Below are 26,954 nucleotides of genomic sequence, written 5' to 3' on the forward strand. Positions count from 1 at the left end.
AAGACATGAGATTCCCTTTGTGAAGATTTCCCCCAACTGCCGAGCCAGGAGGAGGAGGAGTGACTCTCATCACCGAGATGGAGGGTCGGCCCGAGATGGGTCTGCACACACAGGCCCCACTAAAGCATCCCTTGCCTTCCATTAGTTTCCCCCATCCAGCATCCACTCACCTTCCCACACTTTATTGTCCATTGAAGCCAAAGTCCTTTCCTTTGTTAAAATGGTCTATAAACTCTGAGTCTAATCATTTGTTTAAAAAAATTTATAGGCAGAGAAACAGAGATTGAGAGAGAGAGAGAGAGAGAGAGAGAGAGATCCCATCTGCTGGTTTACTCCCCAAATGCTTGCAATGGTCCCAAGCCAAAACTGAAGCCAGGAGCTGGGAACTCAACCCAGATCTCCCACACACATTGCAGAGCGCAATCGCCTGACCCATTGCTGCTGCCTCCCCGGATCCGGAGTAGCAGCAATCTGGATTCAGGAGCTGCAGCCAGGAAATGAACTCCGGCACTCTGATGTAGGTGCAGACTCCTTAGCCACTAGGTCAAATGCCCTCCCCTCTAACTGCTTCCTTGAGTTACTTCTTTTCTTTTGAGATTTATTTTATTACTTGAAAGGCAGGCACAGTGACAAAGGCAGAGAGAGAGAGAGAGAATCTTCATCTGCTGGTTCACTCTACAAATGCCTGCAACAGCAGGGGCTGGGCCAGGCTGAAGTCAAGAGCCCAGAACACCATTTAGGTCTCCCACGTCGGTGCAGGTGTCCAAGTACTTGGGCCATCTTTTGCTGCTTTCCTGGGCACATTAGCAGGGAGGTGGAGCAGCAGTATAGTAGCCAGAACTTGAACTGATGCTCCGTTGTGGGGTGCCAGAACTCCTAACTGGCAGCTTAACCCACTGCACCACAATGCTGCACCCCCACCCCCCAACCCCCACCCATAGTTAGCTTCTTTTCTGTGAATTCCTGTGCACATAAAAATATTAATAGAATCTGTATTGCTGTTCTCCTGCTGGAATTGATATAGGTGTCTATCATCTATATATCATCTACCATCTACCTATCATCTATCTAGCTACGCATATGCACACACATGCACACATACTCACGCACACTGAAATATTATTCATCCACAAAAAGAGAATGAAATCCCTTCATTTGCAACAAAATAGATGTCGCTGGAGGACATTATGTTAAATGAAATAATTCAGGCACAGAAAGACAAACACTGCATGTTTTTTCTCTCATATGGGTTCTAAAAACAAAGTTGATCTGACTGGGAAGGGCGTAGGGAGAGGTGGGATAGAGGGCGGTTGGGTAGTGAGTACCAAGAGTTAGATAGGAGGAAGTTCTTGTGCTCTACATCATTGTGAATTCCCGGTAATCTGTGACGTCTTCTCTTTATAGAAGATCTTACAGACTTCAAATGCATAGTAATGAGAAGGAGACAGAAATCCTCCTCACCCTGATGTGATCAGCACACATTGTAGACCCTGAAATATCTCACTATGCCCCATAAATATGTGCAATTATTAAGCGCCAATAACATTTTAAACATATTTAAGGTGATGAAACGGCTAACTAACCTGATTTGATCATTACACATTTTATCCAAGTATCATATTATCATACTGTGCCCCATAAATCTATGCAATTAAAATATTATTAATAAAGAATAAATACAATTATTAAAAAATATCCTTCCCTCAGAACTCTAGGCCAGTGTTATGGTTTAATGGGGTAAGCTGTAACCTGCAATGGCAGCATCCCATAAGCGGACTGGTATGAGTCCTGGCTGTTCCACTTCTATCCAGCCCCTTGTTAATGCACCTGAGAATGTAGCAGAAGATGGCCCAAATACCCATGTGGGAGACCTAGATGAAGTTCCAGGCTCCTGGCTTAGGCGTGGCCCAGCTTTGGCCTCTCTGTCACTCTGCCTTTCAAATAAATAATATAATAAATAAATAAATCTTTAACAAAAAAAAGACCTCTAGGCATGAGGTACATGTGCTGGGTTACACCATTGTGGTGGGGGGTTGGGCTGAAATATGAACACGCTCACAGTCACAGATGCGTGTTGCTGTGATCCCGCTCAAACAAGCACTGAGGTCCTCTGTAGTATATGAGTCCTCTGGTGCTCCTGGCTGCTTCCTTCTTTGCCTGCCCACGCCCAGCCCTCCTGGATCCTGTCATATGCAGATATGCTCTGCTGATGCTGGCTATGGACACAATAGATAGATAGATGGATAGATAGATAGACAGATAGAAAGACAGACAGACAGACAGATAGATCCCCACCAACTTCTGTGACAGGAAACATGTCTCCTGGTTTGACATACTAGCCAAGTCTCTGTGCCCACCCGTCCCTCAAATCTACTCCACTGACGCTATGGTTCGGATATAATCTGAGTATCTCCTAAGGCTTTATGTATTGAAACTTAATTTATATTGTGAGATATTAGGAGGGTGGAAACTGAATTGAACCGCATGGTTAGAGGTTAGGTCATTCGGTTGAAGCCCCCATGACTGAATAGTGGTGGCTTCATAAAAAGAGGGAGAGACACTCATGTGCACTCCCTGTCTGCTCTCCCGGACTATCGGTGTGCTCCCTCCCTATTCCGCCATCTTGGAACCGCCAATGCCTCCTGTCTGCTCTGTACTGACTCAGGGCTCAGCTGAAAAATGACGTCACTAGACCAAGCCCTTTGACCTGAACCTCCAGATCCATGAGCCACAACTTCCCAAGCTTGCCTCTGACTGGAGCTCACAGGAAGGTCTCCTGGGGCCCTCATCCTCACCTCCTGGTGGCCCTCTAACGGTCACATCTCCCGGAGCACACCTGGCCTCCTCCAGAGAGCACGGCTGCTACCAGCCTGAGGCAGGAGACGCCATCCCTCGCTGTGCCCTCTGCCCGAGTTAACACATCCATACAGCTGGGTTTTTCATTCATTCCCCACAGCATGGCTGAGACCACACTGTAATGTTTAACAAGGTTTTACTGGAGGTTCAAGGGTAATGGAAGGAACACAAAACCATAGGTGCATATCATATGTGAGTATATGATACAATTTATTACATTATCTCCCCTGGGAGATATATACATAGAAGGATAGGCAGATGTAGCTAGAGGTAGAGATAGAAATTCCAGGAATATGTCCACAAATGCATAGACTAAAGATACAACCTGTAGTTTCTCACAGACCACTGCTCTACTGTCCACTGCCTTCGTGGCCTCCGTGCATGTGGTCAGCGCCAGACCATTCCCAGGCTCTTCCAGCCTCAGAGAGAGGCAGAAGTCACATCCCTTCATCTCAATCCAGGGCCAGCCACCCTGGGTCCTTATGGACTGTTCCAGAAACCATCTCTTTCAGGACGATGACAGCTATAACCTCCAGGAGAACTGCACCTTCACCCCCTCAAGGCTGGCTACAAGATAATAAATACAAAGAAGTAATCTCAATACAATACATTTCTAAAGTCTGGTTTCAAAAAAATTTTTTAAAGATTTATTTGTTTACTTAAAAGACAGAGTTACTGAGAGACAGACTGAGACTAAGGCAGAGAGAGAGAGAGATCTTCCACCTGCTGGTTCACACTCCAAATAGCCACAACGGCCAGAGCTGGGCCAGTCTAAAGCCTGGAGCTTCTTCCAGGTCTCGCATGTGGGTGCAGGGGCCCAAGCGCTTGCGCCTTCCTCTGCTGCTTTCCCAGGTGCATTAGCAGGGAGCTGGATCAGAAGTGAGGTGGAGTTGGGGGGACCCTTTCAACCGACAACAGCAGGTTACAAATGTCAGGGCAAAAAGTAGCTCTCTTTGTCTTCAACTCAATTTGATGACTGTCAAATCCTCCATTCATCAGAATTGGAGGCGAAACAGCATTTTATTGAATAGACTGAGTTCTGGAGTTCCCCCTCTTCTTCCTTTATTTTTTTTTTAAAGATTTATTTATTTATTTGAAAGTCAGAGTTACACAGAGAGAGGAGAGGCAGAGAGAGAGAGAGAGAGAGAGAGAGAGGTCTTTCATCCGATGATTCACTCCCCAAATGGTTACGATGGCCGGAGCTGCGGCGATCCGAAGCAAGGAGCCAGGAGCTTCTTCCGGGTCTCCCACGTGGGTGCAGGGGCCCAAGCACTTGGGCCATGTTCTACTGCTTTCCCAGGACATAGCAGAGAGCTGGGTGGGAAGTGGAGCAGCGGGGTATCAAACCCGCACCCCTATGGGATGCCGGCGCTTCAGGCCTGGGAGTTAACCCGCTGCGCCACAGTATTGGCCCCTTTCCTTTATTCTTCAAGTGATTTGTAAGGCCTGGAGTGCGGGAAGGGGAGCACTTATTTAGTGCCTAGCAACGCTAAGGAGGGACATTTTACCCAGAGCTGTTCACTGTCTTCCCCTGGCACTTGTGGACATGTGACCGCCCGGGGAGACTGACCATGACCGTGAAGCTGTTGATGCCTTTCTTTGCCCCTGGGAGTGGTAGGATGTGTTCAGTCAGTCGTATGATTACACAGCTTGCAAAACAAGACACTTAAGCAACCATCAAGAGCACTGCAAGTTCTCACCACCCTGACTTCCTCTGTCTCCGTTTTCCATGTTGGTGTGGGGAGTGGTGCTGGGTGATTTCTGTATTTGCTTTAATGGAGTTTGGGCTGCAGGTGTATTTAGTTTGTGATAAAAGGGTTATTTTATGTGGTTTTTCAGGCAGTTTCACATAAAGTTGGGTTATGATTAGCTGTGTTGATGAGGAATGACTTCCAAGAAGGTTTCCTGAGTGCCTGGGGCTGACTCATTCAGTGTCAAGACAGAGAGCACATGGGCCGGCGCTGCGGCTCACTAGGCTAATCCTCCACCTGCGGCGCTGGCACCCCAGGTTCTAGTCCCGGTTGGGGCGCTGGTTCTGTCCCAGTTGCTCCTCTTCCATTCCAGCTCTCTGCTGTGGCCTGGGAGTGTAGTGGAGGATGGCCCAAGTGCTTGGGCCCTGCACCCACATGGGAGACCAGGAGGGAGCACCTGGCTCCTGGCTTCAGATCGGCGCAGCGCGCCAGCCGTGGCAGTCATTTGGGGGGTGAACCAACGGAAGGAAGACCCTTCTCCCTGTCTCTCTCTCTCTCACTAACTCTGCCTGTCAAAAATAAATAAATAAATAAAATAACATCGGTGAATGCAGAATGTATAATTGTTATACAATGAAATTATTATTCAATATTTGACTGCGTTTGCCTGAGAGAGAACTTACCAAACTTTCTGTTTATTGGGCATCAATCTATGACAACCCCTTTAGGAAAGAAAGACCATCAACTTTCCTCACACTTGAGAACAATCCTGGTATTTATATGCTGTTTGGCAGTAACATCCCATGAAACTGAAAGAAACTTCTCCAAGTTTCCCAATACTTAAAAGCATATTTTGATCAAATGTACTATAAAAAATCTTCAATATATTTCTATTTTTGCCATTAAAAATGACACTGTGAAGTAGGTAGCTAATAGATGTGTGAGAAGGGTATGATAGACATGGTTTCAAGTACAAATTAATGAAAGAAATCATACTTTTCTGAGCATTGTGATGTTTGTTGTTTGCCAGTTAAAATTGTATCTAGTCTTCTCATTATAAATATTGGCATTCATATCTCACTTTATATTTTTTTTATCTTACATTTTTTTCTTGAAAGAGAGCACCATGAATTGTGTAAGCTTTGAGGTTTCCACAAATCCTGAATCTACTCTGGTCTCTTCACCCAAACTCTGCCGGAATTTTAGTTCCTCTTCTACTTCCTCCTCCCAGGGACCTGACCTGGGAAGGAAGTAGTCTGGCTTCCTTTATCTTCTCTTTCCAAGTTGTTGACCAGGACAGAAGGCTTATGTCAGACTTTCTTGGGATCTGGTCTTTTGAAACTCAAAACAGGAGTGAGTTTTAATGTGGAGAGAGGCCATGTTACTTGGGATTCATGCCTAATGAATTCTTTGATGGGAAAATGGGGCAATAAGTAGGGTGGAACTAAAGGAGGGGACAGTGGCTTTGGGTTCTTAGACTTTAGAGGAACCTGCTAAAACAACAGGTGTCCTGGGTTTTAGAGTGAGGAAGTACCACCTGCTTCCTGTATTTAAATTATTTCTTTTCTTTTCTTTTCTTTTTCTTTCTTTCTTTTTTTTTTTTTTTGACAGGCAGAGTTAGACAGTGAAAGAGACAGAGAGAAAGGTCTTCCTACCATTGGTTCACCCCTCAAATGGCCACCACGGCCGGTGCGCTGCGCAAATCCAAAGCCAGGAGCCAGGTGCTTCCTCCTGGTCTCCCATGTGGGTGCAGCGCCCAAGACTTGGGCCATCCTCCACTGCACTTTCGGGCCACAGCAGAGAGCTTGACTGGAAGAGGAGCAACCGGGACAGAATCCGGCGCCCCAGCTGGGACTAGAACCTGGGGTGCCGGTGCTGCAGGTGGAGGATTAGCCTAATGAGCCATGGCGCTGGCCTAAATTATTCCTTTACCCATGACAACAAAATATTGACAAAGTGGTCTCTTGGGAACTGGGGCCACCAAAAATGGGCTTCAGAAATAACCAGAGAGAATAGGATTGTTTGGTGAATTTTCCAAATCTGTGGTGTTCTCAGAATCTTTCAGGAACTGACAGATGATGTCATTTCAACATTCCAAGAACAGACAAAATAACTGTGGTTGTCAACCCTAGCCAATGCAAGGCCAGACGAATGAAGGAAAGAGGCCAACGATCTCAGACCCTGCATCCAATATCATTTTCCCTAAGATTCTTGCAATGCTCTCATGACATGCACTAGGTGTCCTTGGGAAAGGCCAAGAAAACAAAAAGGGACAGCATTGGGTCCATCGTGGTGTAGTGGGTCAAGCTGCTGCCTGCTGCATCCCATATGGGTAGCAGTTTGAGTCCTGGCTGCTCCACTTCAGATCCAGCTCCCTGCTAATGCACCTGGGAAAGCAGCAGAAGATGGCCCAAATCCTTGGGCCCCTGCACCCCCGTGGGAGACCCAGAAGAAGCTCCTGGCTCCTGGTTTTGGAGTGGCTCAGTTCCAGCCACTGAGGCCATTTGGGAAGCGAACCAGTGGATGGAAGATCTTTCATTCTGTTTCTCCCTCTGTCTCCCTCTACAACTCTGCCTTTAAAATAAATAAAATACATTTTTAAAAAATAAAAAAGTGAGCAGAGGGAGTAGCATTTCCTGACACGAGGCCACCCCTCCCGAGCTCCTCCAGTACTGCTCAATTGGGCAGATCAGGTCAGGGGAGCAAAGCAGAAACAAGTGTCACCATGTGGCTGGCGGATTCACACTGAGGACAGACGTTCGGCCATTTCCACTGTTTCACAGCAGTAAGGGTAAGTCTGGAAGGCAGTCAGCTTCCAGATCACAAAGAGTGTGGAAGGACCCAATAATAAAAGCTAAACGCCCTTCGGTATAGGGAGAACTGAGGGCAAATCCTTGAAGCTCCACAAAGGCGGCTTTGGTATTCATGAAGTCACACACGATTTCGGAGTGGGGCATGTGAACAATGTGAAGAAATGGCTGGATTTGTGCACAAGTCCACAATGCCTATGTACATTGACATTTTCCCCCAGTGCAGTGTTGTGGTGATGTGGATTAAGACTCTGATTCCGCGTCTGATCCAGCTCCTTGCTAGTGTGCCTGGGAAGGCAGCAGATGACGGACCACGGACCTGGCCCCTACCACTCACTTGGGAAACCCGGATGGAGTTCCAGGTTCCTGGCTTCAGCCTGGCCCTGCTCTAGCCATTGCAGCCATTTGAGGAGTGAACCAGCAGGTGGAAGATCTCTTTCTCTCCCTCTCTATTATTTAAATAAATAAAATAAATATTTTTTAAAACATATGTATTTTCCCCTGTTTTGCAACATTGAAAGATTCCTTGGGTGCCTGAGAGGATCAGGCCCTTTAACGTGATGCCCAGTCCTGTGGTTTCCCAGGTGGGTGTGCTAGAGGAATCAGGTCCACCCACGAGACAAGGGATCAAGTTCTGTCTTCCCTAGCAGAGGGACCAATGTCTGCATCTGAACTCTGCCACTTCGCACCTCTGGGGGCTCACCGCCTCTGGAATTCAGTTCTCTAACCGTCTCTAACATGGACCTGAGGCTCCCTTCCGCCACAGCAGCACTGGGTGTGGCCAGTACTAAGTCAGAAAGCACCCCGAACCAGTAGGAGGCGCTGTATGGAACCCTGCAACCTGGGAATGCCTGCCTGACCTGCAGACAGCCAGTCACTGCCATGGGGCAGGGGAAGGAAATCGGTATTGATCTGCAAATGGTAGAGCAAGGAGCTGGGCAGCCATGGCTTGATCCCCAGAGGAGGTAGGGGTGCAGCTTCTTATAAAAGTGAAATTGGGGCTGGGGTCCAGGTTCCTGGCTGGTCAGGGGTGCTCATGACCTTCCCTTGATTGGTCAGCGATGCTGCGATCTTAGGGGCATTTCTTCGGAGGCCAAGTGGGCTTCCGTTGGTCTCGGGGGTTGCATGTACGTGGTGGTGCAATTTCGCCGTCTGGACCTGGAACTCTCTAAACAAATGCCATCCAGACAACACCGGCCAATGAGGTTTTCATCTACTGGAAGAGCAAATGACTCCTTGAGTGTGGTGATGAGAATCTGGTAGGCCACAGGGCCAGTTGTACCACCCTCCTTCCTCAGCTCAGTGAAGGGTAGCCATCCTAAGGAAAGGGTGAGGAAACCTGGGGCTAAGGGCGGGAGGCTGAGTGTTGGTGATGTCTTGCCTATGCTTTGAGGGACATTCGAATAGCGGTTTGGTTTCAGTAGGTCCTGGCAAATTGCAGACACTCCAAATGGCACACCTTATGAACTTTTCTGTACCTTTAAGTTTTTAAAGCCTTGGTTACAAATAGAATATATGTGAATTTTTACAGGCAAGCATTTTCATTTGAAGTAATGGGAGCATTTCTACGGAGTCCATGACCTCCATCTATAGATTTATTGTACGCGAAGGGACACACCAGCAGGGGGTCTTCCTATGAGTCCCTCCAGCTCCTGCTTCCATAAGTGGTTGCAAATCTTCCCTGAGTGGCACTGGGATCTACTGGGAAGGACCACGGCTATTCTATCAAACCTTATGAAATTACTTTCATCAGCAAATGTTAGCTTTGGAATTTCCCTTATAAAAGTTTACTCCAGGCTTCCTTGGAATTCTTAAATAGCTCAGCAAGCACTTGAGATCTGATATAAGCCAGAAAACACTTTGCTTTGGAAGAGACAAGCTGCCTTAAATGTACACGCACTTGCAAAGTAGCCATTGCTCTCACCATTTTCTTTAAGTAATTCAGAGGCTACACTAGCTACACAAAAGGCTTCTTTCTTCGATCAGCCTCTAGCGAAGGATTAACAGCAGATCTGAGAGGGCCCATTCATGTTATTTACAGTTCTTGTGCAATGTCAGAACACCGTGTGCTCTTCCTCGCAACTGAACAACAGCCCCAGCGACTGGCAGCACTGGGCAGCTTCCCAACTCCCCGCCAGGGTTTCTGTTTGGTCAGCATACTCTGCAAAAAGCTCTGGGGTGTCTGTGTCCCGGCTGCTCCACTTCAGATCCAGTGCCCTGCTGATGGCCTGGGGAAAAGCAGTGGAACACGATGCAAATGTTTGGGCTTCTGCTATCCACATGGGAGACCCAGATGAAGCTCCTGGCTCCTGGCTTTGGCCTGGCCCCCAGCCCTGGCCATTGAGGCCAACTGGGGAGTGAATCGGTGGACAGAAGATATTCTCTATCTCTCTCTTTCTCTCTCTGTCCCCCCACCATTCCACCTCTCTTTCTGTAACTCAGAATTTAAAAATAAATAAATAAATTTTTAAAATTCTGGATCTTTAGGTGGTCTGGAACAGAGCAAAGAGGAAAACAGGCTCAAGTTCAGCTGTCATTTGCTTTGTGTTCACTTATTAATTTTTTAAAAAGATTTATTTATTTATTTGAAAGGCAGAGTTACAAAGAGGCAGAGGCAGAGAGAGAGAGAGAGAGAGAGAAAGTCTTCCATCCACTGGTTCACTCTCCAAATGGCCGAAAAGTCTGGAGCTGAGCCAATCTGAAGCCAAGAGCTAGGAGCTTCTCCCAAGCAGGTGCAGGGGCCCAAGCACTTGGGCCATCTTCTACTGCTTTCCCAGGCCATAGCAGAGAACTGGATGGGAAGTGGAGCAGCCGAGACTCAAACCGGCGCCCATATGGGATGCCAGCATGGCAGGCAGCAGCTTTACCCTCTATGCCACAGCACCAGCCCTTGTGTTTATTTGATCTCTCATTTTCTTTTTGCCTTCTTCTATAAAACAAGAAGAAAAATGTCACAGTCTTTGCAGGATTGTTGCAGGAGTTCTGGTGTCGCAGGGGCAGGAGGAGGGCTCTGCGGTGCAGACTGCCTGGGTCTGCATCTCTCCCTGAGAGGTGTGGTCTTCTGTTTGCAGCACAGCTCCTGTGTGACAGCTCACTGTGACGCAGCGCTTCCTGTCCCAGCTTCCTCCTCTGCCAGCCTCTTTGTCTTGTGACCACAAAGCATGAGGCACATGGACAAGGAAGGAGTCAGCAAAGCTCAGAGGGCCTGCTCCAAAGGGGTTGCCTGCCTTGAGCAGGTCCTCCAGACTGCCTGCTCAGGTCTTTATGCTTTCCCAAAGCAGAAAGTTTTTCCTGATTGGTCAGCGTATATGCTAATGAAGTATTCATGTGAGCCAATCAGGGGACTGATACTGCCATAGCCTGTTTTGCATAGAAGTTTGCAAGTGTTCGGAGAGGTCTCTTAGGCAGAAGCAACAACATCTGAAGATCTCAGTGTACATGTTTCTCCTGTCTCCCTCTCCCTTAGCAGTCCTGGAGAGTTTCCTCATGTGAATGTTTTATCTTTCCTACCTCTTTACTTTTCCTTTCTGGGGGTCCCTGGATTCCCTATCAGGATCATTGTGAGAAATGAATAAGATAATGTGTATCAAGCACCCAGCATAATGTCTGGTAGTATTATGTACTCCAATAAATAAAGCTATTAGTTAAATCATGATAGTAAGGGGATGTGCAATGTGCTTTTCCTTGTTGTGATTCCCCGCACTAAAATGCTCTGCCTTTTCTTAAATAGTCAACAACACTCAAAAATGTTTCATTGGAGAAGGTATTACTAAGTGATCCAAATTCTTGGCTGTAATAAGTATCTTTTTAAATGTTCTGTGTTGGGGGCAGTCATTTGGCCTAGTGGTTAAGTTGCTGGTTGGAAGGTCACATCCATGTTGGAGGGCCTAGATTTGAGTCCTGGCTCTGCTCCCAATTCTAGTTTCCTGCTAATGCACACCCTGGTGAGGCAGCAGGTGACGACTCAAGTAGTTGGGTCCCTTGCCACCTTGTGGAGGACTTAGATTGAGTTCCTGGCTGCCTACTTCTGCCTGGCACAGCCCTGGCCGTTTGGGGCATTTGGGGAGTGAGCCAGTGAATGGAAGATCTCTTTCTGTCTATGTCTTTCTCTGCCTTTCCAGTAAATGAAAAATAAGTAAAATTTTAAAAAATCCATTTTGCAGAACTATTGCTATGAGTATTATTATAGATAAAGGGTTGTGCTGTATTAACACAATGGGATAACAATAAATGATGGTTTGTGTTACATCTTCTCTTTGTAGAAGGAAGTGATAGGGCCACAGAGAAGGGCAATTTATCACATAAATGAACAGTTCTCTAAACAGGTCTGCCAACCCTGGGAATTGAATCTACGTTATAGTACGGTAGCTACTCACAGATGAAAAATGCCCAACAGGATTTATTGCTAAGTGAAGTCATGGCCAAGGCCCCATCTCACAGCAAATCCTCTGACTCCCAGCACTAGCATCCCAAAGTTGCTCCAGGGGCACTGCACATGCTAATGCATCCACTTGTCATTGAGAACCCAGGGAGCAGGCGTCTCCCTCATAAGGCCCTCCCACGTTGGGTAGACCTCCTTGGGTAAATGACACTGCAAGAGGAAGGGTCATTATGCTACTATGCTCTGAGCATGAGCTGGCCTGGCACAGCCTCGTCTATCCTTGCCACATCCCCATGGGAGGGACCAGCTCCCAGCTCTATCTACTGCCCTGGACTAGATGCAACACAGACCAAGACATCCAAGCTGGTCTTGTGGATCTGCTGAGAACGGGCTTGATTTGATAATTTACGGTACTATCCTCCAGGCTTGAGCGTGGGTGGAATTCATGGGATAAATTCTATGGCTGGCCAGAGTTGGCTGTTCATTGAAGAACTCTACTCCCTTTCTGTGTTGCCGGGACATCGCCTTGAAGTGGCCACTCAGGCAGCAATGACATTTTCCCAAAATGAATACATGTAATTTGGGTCATGTGACTTAGTTCTGGCTGTATAAGGTAGGTGGAAGTGATACATGACGCTTCTAGGTCTGACCAATAAAAGCCTGCTGCAGGGGCTGGCGCAGTGGCACAGCAGGTTAAAGCCCCGCCCTGGTCTGCAGTGCTGGCATCCCAGCTGGTTCAAGTCCTGGCTACTCCACTTCTGCTCCAGCTCTCTGCTATGTCCTGGGAAAGCAGTAGAACATGGCCCAAGTGCTTGGGCCCCTGCATCCATGTGGGAGACCTGGAAGAAGCTCCTGGCTCCTGGTTTCGGATCGGTGCAGCTCTGGCCGTTGCGGCCATTTGGGGAATGAACCAGTGGATGGAAGACCTCTCTCTCTCTCTCTCTCTCTGCCTCTGCCTCTCTGTAACTCTGTCTTTCAAATAAATAAATAAATCTTAAAAAAAAAAAAAAGCAGCCTGCTGCCAGCCCCTCTGCTGTGACTGCGCTGTCTGTTGGTGGAAGTCAGTGCCTTGGCTAGTGCCTGTAGGACACCATGGCCTCTCCGCAAACGTCTCCGCAGGATTGTGTGGAGTGGAGCCACATTTTCCCTCACCCGTGCCAGCTGGATCCTTCACAAGTGGAAATGAAATTTCAGTCCTGTTTTACCTCTGAGGTTTGGGGAGCTGGGTGTGATAGCAGCTAACATCAGCTTAGTACAAGATGATCTGTGCCGAACTTTGGCTGGAATGTCAGCCCAGGTGTGCTGGAGATTTGGCCGTGTAGCAATCAGATAATTGAAAGGGTCTGGTAATCGAGTGAAACAAGACCAAGGTGCCTTGCACCATCATTCAATACGTGTTTACAGATGAGAAGAGGGAAGCCTGATTTTTAAAACTTCAGTCTTGTGTCTTGAATGCGGAATAGATTTCAAATGTGGAGTAAGTCCCAGCCTGTCCAGATGGGAACATCCATTAACTAAAGATTTTCAAAATTTCTTAGAGTTTCATTATCCAAATGACCGTTTTTGGAGTAATTGTGTCTTGATAATAAATTTAATTGAGGAAGAAACACCAAGAACTTTATAATCCCAGCTGAGTGTGAGCAACACAGCTTATCTGTCTTGATCAAAGGAAAAAATAGCCCAGACAATAATCAAATGGGCTCCTAAATGTCTTAACCAACATCTGTAGACTCCCTACCTGCCCAGATACTAGCACAAAATAGGCTGTGTTTTGAGTTTCATTGCAACTCTTCCCATATAAGGAAGGGTCCCGGCATGAGGACAGCTCACTTTCACTTCAGTAACTTTTGTGGACATTTTTCTCCTCTCCTTTATTGGCCTTGTCCCACAGACTCCCCGTGGGAAGGTTGCCAAGTTCCTCACATCTAGCCACCTAAGACATTCACCGGAAGTGTGCACTTCCCTTTTCTTCCCAGCAACAATGGGTTTACAGGAAGTCCTGTTGGCCATCAGCTGTGCCGTGTGTGTGTGTGTGTGTGTGTCTTACCCACACTGTGACATAAAACAATCGTGTAGGAGGGGATGTCAAAACTTCATGGAAAAATTCCATTAAAACATGAGTTTTGTGCAAAACAATTAAAATTCATACTCCGTTTTTTTGTAATAAACATTTCCCGTAAATGATCTGAAGCCCCCTCATATGAACTAACACGGAAGGCTTATTCCTTGTCCTCCCTGAAAAACTTCCTGTAGGGCTCTCCTCAGGCCGGGGCCACTCCTGCCCGTGCTGCGTCTGATCTGCCCTCATCCTGGGGGACGTGGAGTGGCCTGGGCAGATGCCTGTTCTCAGTGCCCTCACCCGTATTCTGCTCACTTTTCTCTTTTAGAAGAGTGATTTATTCCAGGAAAGTGTGTGTGTGTGTGTGTGTGTGCGTGTGCGTGTGCGTGTGTTGCTTCAAGTGAGACAATGTTCTTAGGAGTCATCCTTGTCATGTTTTCCCGTCATCCATCACTGCATTTGAAACTCTAGGAAAGTCACTGATAAATGTTAGTATATTCATTAACCTAATGGTTAGAGTCATAGGTCTGATTCAGAAAACCTCCCAAATAATAAAACCAGTGCAAATAAGTATCCTGCTCGTACCTGGTGCCCCAGGGACCGTGGGTGCCTAACATCATCCCACAGCTGTCTTCTGTATGCTCCTGGAGTCTGTGGGTTTGGAATTTAGCCAGCAGGAGTGGCTCACGTCTGCTCTGCGATGCCCAGGGCCCTCACCGATCACCTCCTCCTCACTCCCGTGTCAGGAGATGAGAGTTGCTGCCCGCAGCTCCTCTCAGGCCTTCCCGTGTGGTGCAGCTCCCTCACAGTAGGAGGCCTCAAGGCCCTTGGATTTCTGGAGCTCAGGGCTCCAGGTGCAGGTGTCCAGCAAGCTCAGCCACCCTTTATGACTTCATCTCTACTACATGCTGCTGGCTGGAGGCCAGTCACACACCTGCCCCATCTGAGGGAAAGAGAACTGACTCCAGGGCTTGTTGGGAGGCTGGCCAAGTTCTAGAAGGCCAGAGATGCTGTGGCGATGTTTTCATCTTTGGGATGCACAATGGGCCTGAATCTGCTGTTAACAAATGCTTGGGGGTGGGGGTCTGCACGAGGAAAAGCTTTTCTTCATTGGGAAAAGTCCGGTTAGCTCTGGAAAGATGAAGAAGACAAGAGGAAATGCCGGGAGGAGATTTTAGCTACAAGGAGGCAGGGGCATTCGGGAAAGTATGCCAGCAGGTGCCTACAGTATTGGTAGAGAGGGACAGGAGTAGAGGGGAATTGGTGTGGAATGTAGACGCATCTAGAAGTGGTTTGAGGGGCTGGCACTGTGGTGCACTAGGTTAATCCTCTGCCTGCGGCGCTGGCATTCCATATGGACGCCAGTTCTAGTCCCGGCTGCTCCTCTTCGATCCAGCGCTCTGCTATAGCCTGGGAAAGCAGTAGAAGGTGGCCCAAGTCCTTGGGCCCCTGCACCCGTGTGGGAGACCTGGAAGAAGCTCCTGGCTCCTGGCTTCAGATTGGTGCAGCTCTGGCTGTTGTGGCCATTTGGGGAGTGAACCAGCAGACGGAAGACCTTTCTCTGTCTCTCCTCCTCACTGTCTGTAACTCTAACTTTCAAATAAATAAAATCTTTTTTTTTTAAAAAAAAAAAGTGGTTTGGGCATTTGCTTGACAAAATGAAGGCCCAAGAAGCAGTTGTGCCAATATCCCCTCCCGTTTCCCACCCTCAGACACATTCTTAGGATTTTCTGTTTTATTTGTGTCACTTTAAATAAGCTAAGAGCTCTTTGCTCTTCTGACTTATTAAGGCATAAGCGTACTCGATATCTCTTGAGTTCTCTTTATTATATACCACATCTTCACAGATATAATTTGTTTTGACCTCTCCCTACCACTTTCAATTTGCTGTGATTTTATTCAAAATTTGGAGAGAGTGAATTCACTCTGACGCTAGCTCCCTCCCCCCTCCATTCAACCTGGCTATCTCTTTCCTCTATAATGCTGAATTTGACCTATGGTGACCTTATCTTTATATTTTCTCTAAGTGTCATTCATGTGTTAAAGAATCCTTGCCTTGGATGCTGCTCAGTCATCCTAAATATTTTGCAAGGCAAATGTGTTGAAACTTGGGGCAATGTTGAATCATCTTTTTATTTTTTGACAGGCAGAGTTAGAGAGAGACAGAGAGAAAGGTCTTCCTTTTTCCGTTGGTTCACCCCCCAAATGGCCGCCATGGCCGGTGCTCTGCGCTGATCTGAAGCCAGGAACCAGGTGCCTCCCCCTGGTCTTCCATGCGGGTGCAGGGCCCAAGGACCTGGGCCATCCTCCACTGCCTTCCCGGGCCACAGCAGAGAGCTGGACTGGAAGAGGAGCAACCGGGACAGAATCCGGTGCCCCAACCGGGACTAGAACCCCGGGGTGCCGGCGCTGCAGGCAGAGGATTAGCCAAGTGAGCCACGGCGCCCGCCGGCTGTTTAATCATCTTTGTATCCAAAAGACTAGCAAGAAGGTAAGATATCAAACTGGGTCAACCCAACCCTTACCTGGAAATACACCTCTGTGTTATTCAAATCAAGAGTCAGGAAGGTTAGTTCATTGGAAAATACTATGAGTGTCTTAATTGGATGGTTGCTGTAAGGAATAAAACGACCAAGAAGCAGTGCCCTTCCCACCCCAGATGATCTTCCAAGCTGTTGGAGTGTCAAAGCAGGAGCACACAGAAAAGCAAAGAACAGCAAGGCGGCAACACAACACGAGGATGCCTCTCCCACCCCAGCACGTCCACACCCTCTCCCTGCAGTCTGTGCATCTGCTGCATCACCCGACAGCCGCAATCTTGCAGGCGCGATTGAGTGGAAGATCTGGGATGGAGAGATGATCCTAGATCATCCGGGGTTATTCCAGTAGGATGGCCTACTGGAATCACGACAGTCCTTATACATCAGGGCTAAGGAACATTTTCCAGGCCCAGGGCCCTTTGGTTATTTAAAACATCATTCTCAGTCCATTCAAAGTTATCAGCTTAAAAATTAGCCTGCCCTAGATTTATTGAATGTTGAGTTCTGCCTGTGGTTGCTTCGGCAGGGCCAGACCAAATGGTTTCCCAGGACTTACACGTTCCCCACCTTCTGTATGTGGAAGAGAGGCAAGAGAGTGACACGGTACAATGTGAAAAAGACTTGACCAGCCACAGTTGTCTTTGGAAGACAGAAGGAGAGGATCAGATCCAGGACAAAAGCTGTCTTTAGAGGCTGGGGAAGGCAGTGAGACACACAGTCCTGCCAACACTGAGATTCTAGGCCAGCAGGAACAATCTTGGACCTCTTAAGACTGGAAGGCAACAATTTTGTGTTTTTTGAAGCTACTAAGGTTATGGCAATTTGTTACAGCAGCCTTAGGAAACTCCAACAAACAGCAAACTCAATGAAATAAAAATCCAGGAAAAAAAAAGTGTCATAGGTCAATAAGCCAGAAATGGCCAAATGCTAAATTTTCTATGGTCAGGCATACGCACCTTCCTCTCCTACAAAATTTTCACTTCTGTAAAATCAAGTATGAAAACTTAAGTGGGCTTATGGGAAAAGTAGAGTCAGGGCAGACCATTCAGAGTGTAGAAGTTAGTTCCAGAACACATAACACACACAAGAAAAAAAAGTCACAATGCTAATAAAAATATTAGTATACCACTTGTGATGCCGGCTCCCCTGTATCAGAGCACGGGTTTGAGTCTCAGCTGCCCTGCTTCCAATCCAGCTCCCTGCTAATGCACCTGGGAAAGCAGTGGATGATGGCTCAAGTACTTGGGCCCCTGCACCCAAGGTGTGAGTCCTGGATGGAGTTCCTGGCTCCTGGCTTCAGCCTGGCACAGCCATGGCTGTTGTGGCCGTTTGGGGAGTGAACCAGTAGGTAGAAGATAGTGTGCTTTCTCGCTCTCTCTCTGCCTTTCAAATAAATAAATAAATCTTTTTTTAAAAGATGAGTGTACTTTCAACTTCACTGGCATTGTATCTCTGGCAGTCAGTCTCTTCTTTGCTTCTTTCTACCCTGGGCTTATGCTTTCTTCTCAAGAATGAAATGCTGGCTGGCGCCGTGGCTTAACAGGCTAATTCTCCACCTTGTGGCGCCGGCACACCGGGTTCTAGTCCCAGTTGGGGCGCCGGACTCTATCCCGGTTGCCCCTCTTCCAGGCCAGCTCTCTGCTGTGGCCCAGGAAGGCAGTGGAGGATGGCCCAAGTGCTTGGGCCCTGCACCCACATGGGAGACCAGGAGAAGCACCTGGCTCCTGCCTTCGGATCAACGTGATGCGCCGGCCGCAGCGGCCATTGGAGGGTGAACCAACAGAAAAAGGAAGACCTTTCTCTCTGTCTCTCTCTCTCTCACTATCCACTCTGTCTGTCAAAAAAAAAAAGAGAGAATGAAATGCTCCTAAGGCAATTGTTTCTGATAGTGACTTGCTCTATGAAAACCAAAACTGCATCCCTGAGGTATCCTGCTCGGTCGATCATTCCTTTTTAAACTCTAGGGGAAACACCTTTGCAGATTGCTTATCTTCCCTTACAATTTCTCCAGAGTGGAAAGTTCAGTTTCTTGAAGTTAGGCAATCAGCTCCTGTTTGCACTAAATGGAAGAAACTTCTGCGGAACAATTCAGATGGTTTTTCCTTAAAGTGCCCATAAGGTGCTAAAGCTGTGCATTTCATCTGAACAGCCTTGCTGCTTGTTGCTTCAAAACATTCATCTGCATGGAAAAATATGAGTGAGATGTCACTGTAATTGGTAGAAGCAGTGAGGACTGTAAGCTCAAGGTGGCCTGGGTGAGGTTGGCCTTCTGCTGCAGGTGGTCTTGTCCGTGGACCCTGAGCCTGGACCGTGAACAAGATGGCGGAGAGCGCAGGGCTATCTTCCAGGCAGATGGAAGAAATCCGTTGGCCCTGTCCAGCATGTGGTGTCCACATAGGGGCTGTGTTTGGCTCAGGCCCCACTGACTGCCACGATCGTGGTGGCCAGAGATAGCACAGTCCTCACTCATGCATGCCTTCCTGCTCCCATGGTTTTGGACTGTGGGCCTTTAAGAGTGTTAGCCCTAGGTTTCCTCACCCGAACTTCAAGGTGCCTTAGCCTTGTGATTTCCCCTTCAGATCAGCCTTCTGTGCTTTTGTGGGACTGGTTTTCTTGGAGGAAATAAAATACAGAAGAGTTGGTTCTAGAGAGAAAGACCTCAAATGACTGGGATGCCTCTGCTCATGATAGGGTGGTGAGTGAGAAAAGACCTCATCAACGTGGCAACTGTGGGAGAGGTGGGCCCTCCACTCGTCCCCGGCGCCACAGATTGGAGTCTGCTGGATATAAATGTGTGCCATGAATTTATTTTTTAAAAAAACTTATTTATTTGAAAGGTGGAGTTACAGAGAGGGAGGAGAGAGAGAGAGAGAGAGAGAGAGAGAGAAGCATGCCCAAGCACTTGGGTCATCTTCTACTGCTTTCCCAGGCCATAGCAGAGAGCTGGATCGGAAGTGGAGCAGCCAGATCTTGAACTGGCACCATATGAGATGCTGGCACTGCAGGTGATGCGTTACCCACCATGCCACCACACCAGCCCTGGGTGCCATGAATTTATACCCGTTCCTCAACTTCCGCTCCATGCTTCATGTCAAAGCTACGATCCTGTGTAGTTCATTTGCTTCTGCCCACTCCCCCTCTCCCTTTCCCTCCCTCCTCTCTCTCCCTTCTCCCTTCCCCTGCTTTATTCTGAGATTTTTCTTCTTTTCTCCCTTCAATCCCACCCTCTATATCTGGAGCCGACACTCCAGGTGCCAAGGTACTTGTGCGCACTGCAGCTGCAAAGCCCTGTGCGTGTGGTCTCCAGGCCCCTCCTCCCTGGGCTGCGTGCTGTGCCCCGACCTTGCCATTTGCAGCACCTGCCCTGTTTACACTCTCCCTCCCAGACTCAGGGTTGGCCTTGTGTTTCAGATGGGCCACACACACACACACACCCAGCATTTCCAGATTTTCTCCTGCTGCCTCCACTTGGAACCACCGATCCCTGGGTCCAGCGTGCCTGTAATTGGATCCACCAATCCTTGAGAGGGTTCCAAGGAGAGATGCAGAAACAGGCTACACAACCTGGGAAAAGCAGGTGCAGTGCTGGGGGATCGTAGATGAGGTTCCTCCCCAGAGCATGGGAAGCCCCTTCATTTCCCCACAAGGAAGTTACCTTCAGCAGGCCTGAAAGTTTCTCTAAGAAGGAAGAGCTGGAAGCAAGGAAATATAAGCTGGAGCTTTGTCTGTCACCACCCCAAAAAGACTCCGAAAGATACTGGGGAACGAGACACGCATGTAAAATGTTTTCACTCACTCATTCAAGAAATATCATGAAAAATGAGTTCCCTGTGAATGGATTAGTAAGTGCTGATCAGCTGGCATATGTAAGTGAATTGGATTTAAATTACACATTAAGGATAATTATAAGGCTGTAAGAAGGAGAGCAATTACCCTTGGCTGAAATGGGGGCTCGTTAAAGGCAAGAGGAGCAGAGAATCACAGAGGCAGATTTCCCTGGCACCACCTTCCGCCCCCGCTCTGCGGTGCTTGCAGGTGTAAATATTTGCTTGCCCGTTGGTTCAGCAAATCATTGTGCTGCCCCACCCAACCTGCTGCTAAGGGATCGCATTTTAAGCTGGTATGGTGAGAATAATATTGGCCTTTGTGTTCTAAAGGAGTGGCACGAAGTACAGTGGACCTTGACCTTCAATGAACACCAGGATCTCCATAATCCACCTACCGCCAGTCATCCCACTGGATTAGCAGTCCTATCCGGCAGTATTTTTCCATGTATCATGTTTTCAAGGACAATGTTCTAGAGAAAAGCTTAGGAAGTTGACACAACACGGTATAGCATGGGAGGGGGTTGGGGGAAGTGAGCAGTGGATGGTTTATATGGAAAGGGTTTATAGGTTATTTTTTAAAATGCTACCAAAAGATAAGGGTGTCCTTGTAATAGGACATTGAGGGGACGGGGAGTCTGTGGAAGAACATAGAAAGAATTTCAGGCAACAAATAAATCCACTGGGGAGGCAGTGGGTCTGTGACTAGGCGTAGAGTGGTCGTTTTGGAGATGTTACTCAGCTATGGCTAGGTGTCTGCTTCCATTTGGTTTGTATGAAGAGATTACTTGCAGCCTATATTCTGAAAAACGGTTTAACAAAGCATAGGACAACTAGAGATCTCTTCACGGACCCACGTGATCAGGAATCAAAGTAGATGTCCCACATTCTGGGAGCCTGACAGCTCCACGCCAACAGAGTCACAGAGCCTCGCCACCGGGGAACAGGCTTTGGGAGGCACAGGGACTTCCTGGAGAAATGAGGAAAGTGTCCGTGGGTGAATGCAAGTCCTAGCTATTCCCAGGAAATGGTCTAAAGAAGTGAAAATAAACACACATGTCCCAAGTTGGGACAGATTTTCTGCTGAAAGGCAGCCTGGAGACGGATATTTATTTCAGGCTGCTAAACTGCACTTCCTCTCTGAAAAGGGGCACTCGACCTCCTCCCATCTGCTCTGGGTTTTGTGTGTGGCCAGATGATTCTCCAGCCCCACTAGCTGACGAGGCAGGCTCCAGAGGAAGAAACCCTCGCTTGGCTGTGTCAGTTTCGCAGGCGAGCAAAGTTGTCAATGAAATCTCTTTGATGCAATGACCAGCTCTTTCATCTATCATTGGCATCCATCAGGCAAGTTCCAAAATTCTCACCAAGAAGAACTTAAGGGGATCCAAAGACACTGCTACAAAGCCTAGGGAATTTCTCACTAGGCAGGTGGACACAGCAGCAGCATATGGGGCTGTGGGTATGAGATTCTGCCTGGGCTACAGGCAGGATCTTTCTCAGTGGAGCATATCACCGCTGGTTTTCCTGGGGTAGCTCTCCCCGGATCGAGTCAGCTTGGATGTGCTCTGAGGTGGCCGGATATTAACTTGACTGTTAATGACATTGAGAAAATCTCAGTGTGGGACTTCAGATTTTTAAGACTTCCACGTTGGGTAGAAGTTGATATGTGAACTTTATTTTATTTATTTTATTTTATTTTTTTGACAGGTAGAGTGGACAGTGAGAGAGAGAGAGAGACAGAGAGAAAGGTCTTCCTTTGCCGTTGATTCACCCTCCAATGGCCGGCGCGGCCGGCGCACCGCGCTGATCCGATGGCAGGAGCCAGGTGCTTCTCCTGGTCTCCCATGCGGGTGCAGGGCCCAAGCACTTGGGCCATCCTTCACTGCACTCCCGGGCCACAGCAGAGAGCTGGCCTGGAAGAGGGGCAACCGAAACAGAACCCGGCGCCCCGACCGGGACTAGAACCCGGTGTGCCGGCGCCGCAAGGTGGAGGATTAGCCTGTTGAGCCATGGCGCCGGCCGTGAACTTTATTTTTAAGTCGTAACTTCCTTCCCATATATTATGAAGGAGACAGAGTGGGGGTCAGTCTACAAGAGATGTTTCCCCAGGTGTCTGGATGGATCCTTGAGCTAAAAGAAACCTGACACCATGGAGAAGCACCAGGAGGCTCTTGGGCCCAGATCCGGCTTCAGGTACTTGGCCATGTACCCAATCCCATTGAAGCTGAAGACTCCAAAACAGTGGGAGAGCATTTGCTGTGCCACAACTGAAACAGGAAGTGAAACTGAAGACAAGAAAGTGACATTTAGAAAATGCCCAGGGAGTTCACTGAGGGTTACAAGCCATCTGTGTTTAAAATCTCCTAAGAAATCATCCCAGGGCTACACGTGTTTCAGGCTCTTGCTGCGGATCAGTATATACTTGTAAAATGGAGAAATTGCACCAGCACCGTTGCTGCTTTTTTTTTTTTTTTTTGATCAGCTGCTGAAAATGTATGTAGATACAAAATGCCAAAATTCCTCCCCTGGGTGTGTAGCTGCTTCTCAAGAATGACTTTTCACAAGATGACCCTTAAAAACACTGTACTTGGCTTTAAAACTTTTAACTGACACATAGAAATTATCCTTATTTATGGGGTGCCATGTGACATGTCAGTATATGTGTACATTGTGTGTTATTCAAATCAGGGTAATCATATCTCTTCAAGTATTTATCATCTCTTTACAATTAAAACATTCAAAAATCCTCTCTTCAGCTATTTTTAAAAACATCCACAGTCATCCTACCATGCAACAGAACATCAGAACTTCTTTCTCCTATAACTTAGTTCTTAATAATCAACCTCTCCCCATCCCCTTCTCCCTTCCTGCTCCAGGTTCTGGTAACCCCTCTTTGTCTCTGCACTCCTAGGAGATCAATGTGTTTTTGTATTACAAGTATGGATGAGATCATGTGAGATTGTCTTTCTCTGGCTACTTTCACGTAACATAATGACTTCTAGTTTCATCAACTTCAGGTTGTCACAAATGACAGGTTTCATCCTTCTCATGGCTGGGTGATATTTCATTGTGTGTTTATTACCATTTTTCTTATCCAGTCATCAGTTGATGGACAATTAGGTTGTTTTGATTTTTTTTTTTTTTTTGGCTATTATGAGTAGCATTGCCAAAAACACAAGTATACAGCTGTTTGCTCAATAGATTGATTGCACTCTCCTAGGATGTGTACCCAGTAGTGGGATTGTTGGGACATATGGCTGCTCTATTTTTGATTTCTTGGGGAGCTCTGTGCTGTTTTGATACAATGGCTGGACAAATCTGCATTCCTACCAACAGTGTACAAGCACGCACTTTCCCCCTCATCCTGGGCAGCACTTGTTTTCATGTGTCCTTTTTATAATAGCCAATCTAACCGCAGTGAGGTGATAACTTATGGTGGTTTTTATTTCCATTTTCCTGATGATTAGCAATGTTGGCCATTTTTTCTTTAGAAACTTTTTATTTTTTTGTATATCAGAGACAGAGAATGTGTGTGTGTATCTGTGTGTGTATGTGTGTGTGTGTGTGTGTGAGAGAGAGAGAGTTGGTCTCCCACATGGGTGGCTAGGACTCAAATACTTTGGACATCACCTGAATTTGGCATAGATGAATGATGCTATACTGAGCTCTATCACAGACCTAGGTTAGGAGAACAAAGTGTTGAGATGGAAGGAATTTTTAGCCAGCAATTTCTCAGGAGTCCAGGGTTTCCTTTTTCCCTTTTCCCCCCTCGTCCCTCCTCCTCCTTCTTCTCTTCCTTCCTCCTCCTTCAGAGAACAAGGTGTGGAGAGTGAGGCCACAACTGCAAGCTATAGGCAGGAAATGCCATCTCATGACCCTAAATTTTATAATCAAGATATTTTAGAACATGGTAACATATTTGTTGTCTACTTCTATTTTGCTTGGTATCACTACTTTCTTAATGCATTGCAGCTGCTCTAAATGTTGCTTGCAAATCCCAACATGAGCCACCAAGTTGACTTTAATTGTTTGCACTTTCCCTAAAATGGAGTTTTTTTTTTCTTTTTAAAAGTGTTAATGCATTATTTCAGTTAGTCAGAAGATATTTATAGCTCACTCCCAGGGTGCACAGTGACGTAATGGGTCTTCAGAGATATCAATAAAAAGCAGGCGTGGACCCTGCCCGGCTGTATTTCCAGCTCCTTAGAAAGAGAGGCCTTGCCTGTGATGAAGGTATTTGCTCCAGGGGACCTGCAGATTGGGATGTAGGCTGGAGGAGTAGAAGCAAGAGGCCCCACTGCTGGGGGATCAGTAGGGATATTTGGCCTGGAAACCCCAATTGAAACTTCTACTGGGCCCTGGGGGAAAAATATAAGTTGTTCAGGACTCTCTCCACTCCTGAGAGACACTGGCTGGGAAGAGGCCACAGAGAGGAAGACAGCTGTGACAAGTGCCCAGGGTACTCCTCTGTGTGGGTGTTTTAAAATTTATTTAGTTGAGAGAGATCTTCCATCTGCTAGTATACTAGCCAAATGGCCACAACAGTTGGAGCTGGGCCACGCTGAAGCCAGGAGCCTGGAGCTACATCCAAGTCTCCCAGAGCTTCATCTGGGTCCCCTACATGGGTAGCAGGGGCCCAAATACTTAGGGTCATCTTCTGCTGCTTTCCAGTTGCAACAGCAGGGAACTGGATAGGAAGTGCAGCAGCCAGGACTAGAACTGGAGCTCATTTGGGATGCTGGCATCATAGGCAGGGGTTTAATACGTTGTACCACAACACCAGCACCCCTCCTCTGTGTATCTTTTTTTTTTTTTAAATTTATTTATTTATTTGAGAGGTAGAGTTACAGATAGTGAGAGCGAGAGTTCTAGTCCTATTCTCCCCAGATCGATTCCTTATTTAGACACTTACATTTTAACTCCAAAATAGATCTAGAAGCTAATGATGTTACAAAATGTGTATGACTTAGGGACAAGTGTGATCTAGCTTCAAATTCTTCATTTGTACTTGTTTATGACATTAGACTTCACATTCCTACCTGTAAAATGGAAACCAGTACCTACCATTCAGGGTGCTTGGGAGGTCCACGTTGGTAATTTGTATCAAATGTACACAAAATGCCTGGCCCGTGACAGGCAATCCATGGAGGTCACTTGTCTCTATTGTGTCTGCGAGACTGATCACAGGGATTCGCCCATGCTGGCATATGAATGTAGGAGTCAGGACATGCATCCTGGCTTCCTTGCTTACCAGACACGAGGTCCTCGTTTTCCTGTTCCTAATTTCATCAGTTGCTGCAAGGATTAAAATGAGAAATTAAGAGAGCATGCATGTCATGAGGGACAGTCATGGTGGTTCAGTAGAACAGCCTTTTGCGTGTCATAGATTAAGCAGCCTTCATGTGTATCCACTGGCAAAGAATTATGGATAGTTTTGATGAGACCGCCAGGTGTATCTTTGAGCTCATTTAAGAGAGAGTGTGAATCTGCATGGTCATGGCCTTATACAATATATACAGCACACCAAGTATTTAAGGAAGCACTTTAAAGTACATAAGAGGCTGGAGAGGAGAAAGATTCTGCTAGTTTTTTACAAGGTGGAGTGTGAAAAGCAAGTTTTTTGCCAGAATTTACACGTCCCATGCAGGAGTCAATGGCTAGCAGGAAGAGGGGTTTGATCATCAGATGGTTAAATGTGCTGTGACAGTGTGTTCTATTAGAAGTTTTGAAACACTCAACATATGTTCACTTCGCTTCAAACACACTCAAATGGAAACCACCTGGACGTACACACTCCGCCGGGGTATGTGAGGCATCTGGTGGAAGCCGGACACGGGCCAGCTGCTTGTCAATCGCACTCAGCTCCATTCGCAGTCTCCCTGCCGGTTTACAAAGGGTCCGGAAAGCCTGAAAACTACATTTCCCAGACGCCCCAGCGGGCTGGCTTCCGATTGGGTCCTACCAGGGACAGGCGGCGGTGGGAGTCCGGAAAGCAGAAGCCATTTTATTTCCGTTCCTCTTCCGGCGAGGTCTTGGCCCGTGGCCGCGGCCGCGGGTGAATGTGGATTTCTGCCCAGGGGTTAGAATGCCAGTAGCTGGGAGGCAGCCGCAAGGGCTCCGGCAGTGTGGACAGCGCGGCATTCCTGGTCCCCAGAGCTGGCAGCCGCAGCAGGAGTGACGGGCGCTTCCTGGTGGGAGTTTCCCTTCCTGGCTTCGTGAAAAATTCCCAGCAAGAGCGGTGGGGCAGTGGGGACCCCAGCAGCCTCCGCGAGAGAGCCCGCGCTGGCTCTGGATGGCGCCGGTTCTGGGTTTTTTCCCGGTCATTAGGGTGATAGTGGCCTCCTGCGGTTACTAAGCTGTAAGTGACCTCAGCCTCCTCGGGTAGTCTCCTCCAGCCTTTCGGAGGCGTCGAAGCCAATTTCCTGTGTTAACTTCCCGCTGCTTGCAGTTCTGAGTAGTTTCAGGTTTTCTGACTGGGCGCTGACCCACACACGCAGATAAACTAAACACGAAATTTAATAATCCTGGAAGTTAGGTATGAGAATTTCCATTGCAACTGTGAGAAGAACCAGATAGTTTAAGGGCACTGGTATATATCTATATGTATTTTTTTTTCTTTTTTTTTTTTTTAGAGGTATCTAAGGATAAGTTTTCAAGAGTTTTAAAGATCAAGTTGGTTTTTATTAGTGATTCATGAATCTGGTAGCATCCAGTCTGTGAAATGGATGGGAACGCAATCGGGAGTGGTAGACAGTGGGGTTTGGTAAGGTAATTTGAACAGGCACAAGGAAAT

The 26,954-nt window shown here is 47.4% G+C and overlaps 1 protein-coding gene and 1 pseudogene across 5 annotated transcripts in view; one reads left to right on the forward strand and one right to left on the reverse strand.

The window, feature by feature from the left end:
- LOC133775051 (HIV Tat-specific factor 1 homolog) overlaps positions 1-26,029 on the reverse strand; it is a 46,517-nt pseudogene extending 20,488 nt beyond the window's left edge.
- Positions 26,030-26,152: 123 nt separating this feature from the next.
- ENPP6 (ectonucleotide pyrophosphatase/phosphodiesterase 6) overlaps positions 26,153-26,954 on the forward strand; it is a 222,758-nt gene continuing 221,956 nt past the window's right edge. For 3 of the 5 annotated variants that reach the window (XM_062213345.1, XM_062213343.1, XM_062213346.1), the window contains exon 1: positions 26,153-26,352. The gene's annotated coding sequence lies outside the window, so the exon portion shown is untranslated. Of the gene's footprint in view, positions 26,520-26,954 lie in introns of all 5 variants that reach the window. The other 2 variants (XM_062213344.1, XM_062213347.1) reach the window with 1 other exon arrangement.

Source organism: Lepus europaeus, chromosome 16, assembly GCF_033115175.1.
Source record: "Lepus europaeus isolate LE1 chromosome 16, mLepTim1.pri, whole genome shotgun sequence".
In the NCBI taxonomy this organism is placed as follows: domain Eukaryota; kingdom Metazoa; phylum Chordata; class Mammalia; order Lagomorpha; family Leporidae; genus Lepus; species Lepus europaeus.